Source organism: Gavialis gangeticus, unplaced genomic scaffold (genome assembly GCF_001723915.1).
Source record: "Gavialis gangeticus isolate Ggan-Ray unplaced genomic scaffold, GavGan_comp1, whole genome shotgun sequence".
NCBI classification, from domain to species: Eukaryota; Metazoa; Chordata; order Crocodylia; family Gavialidae; genus Gavialis; species Gavialis gangeticus.
This window is the reverse complement of record NW_017729025.1, coordinates 91,677,029-91,678,419: the sequence shown is the minus strand read 5'-3', so window position 1 is coordinate 91,678,419 and position 1,391 is coordinate 91,677,029. Positions and strand designations below refer to the sequence as shown.

The following is a 1,391-nucleotide window of genomic DNA, read 5'->3' as shown; positions in this document are numbered from 1 at the left end:
CTGTGTGCTATGGCAGAGAACGATAGCAGGCCTGCGCCGCCGCTGCAGCTAGAGGCTGCCTTTAGGCTGAAGCAGCTCTTTCAGATGTTTACCACAGAATCAATCGCAGAATCACAGAGCAGTGAGGCTGGAAAGGACCTCCCGAGGTCATCTGGTCCACAGCCGTGCCTGAGGCAAGATCATCCCTATCCAAAACATCCTCTATCCACAATCTAACCTCTTAGTAAAACGACTGTCAGTCCTGACACAACACAGGCCATAACACCCTAACCTCCCCCAGGAAAAGCAGCAGCCAACATCCTTCTATAAAAGGTGGTTAATACACTCAAGGGATGCCAGGAGGAGGGCCATGCGACATCCTACTGAGGACAGCAACCCTTGCACTCCAGGCCGCACCAATCTGACCATGGGGTAAAACTCCTTCCTGACCCCAAATACAGCGCTCAGCCCGACCACGAGCGAGAGGCAAGACCCTTCAGCCAGAAACCTCCGGCCTGAGAAGCCAGCAAGAGCCCGGTCACAATCTCTGGCCCCAAGCATCTCCTGCCGCTGCTTTGTTTCTGCAGCCTTCTCAACCCAGCACTTCAAGCTGTGCCAGTCAAGAGCCAGGGGGGAAAAGCACTGTTTTAAAATGGCTTGCGTTCTTTCTATGGCACCTCAGTAAAAAGTGACCGCAAAGGGAAAGGCGCTTGGAAAGGAGGAAGGTGGCAGAGGGAGGCCAGGCCCGAGGCCTCGTCAGCCATGCCTGTCTCGCTCCGAGGCTGGGTGCAGGGACACTGCAGCTGAAGCCACGGCAGGCAGTCAGGCAGCGGCCTGATTTAAATGTGGTGCCTGCTATCAGACCGACTGAGCAGCTGGAACAAAGCTCTCGGGCACAGGGAGGCGGAGGAGGACAGGCCAAGACTGGACTCTGTCTGACACGCTGTAAAGGGCTGTGGATGCAGCTGGGATGCACGAGTGTTCCTGGGCCCGGGGCTCCCGCGCATCACAGGAGCGCCGCGCCCCATCGCACAGGCCCTTGCCGCTCCCCCCACCCCACCCCGTGACTCAGGAGCTCCGTGGCCCCGCCCCTCGATGGCCTAGATTCTGGCAGGCAGGGAGGGGGAGGGGCGGCCTCGCCTCTGCCTGCCACCAATGGGCGGGCCGGAACCGCATCACGTGGTGCAGGAGGGGTCACGTGACGCACCGCCTCCATTTTGTGGCGCAGTAGCTCGGCGCGTCTGCCAGTCGGGAGCCAGACGTCGACGGGGAAGGATCGGGGGCTGCTTGGGACTCACTCGTAGCGCTCACCTCGCCCGTCCGGCCTCGGCCCGCACGCACACCGGCGCAGCCCAGGTTCGAGCGGGGGCCGGGCGAGCCCCGGGGGGGGCCCTGGATGCGGCGGGGGGGGC

The 1,391-nt window shown here is 61.8% G+C and overlaps 1 protein-coding gene across 1 annotated transcript in view; it reads left to right on the top strand.

Annotated features, from left to right (window-relative positions):
- Positions 1-1,207: 1,207 nt before the first annotated feature.
- The window catches only part of SRSF5 (serine and arginine rich splicing factor 5), a 6,800-nt gene continuing 6,616 nt past the window's right edge, over positions 1,208-1,391 (top strand). Inside the window, exon 1 of the mRNA XM_019519153.1 lies at positions 1,208-1,335. The gene's annotated coding sequence lies outside the window, so the exon portion shown is untranslated. The remainder of the gene's footprint in view (positions 1,336-1,391) is intronic.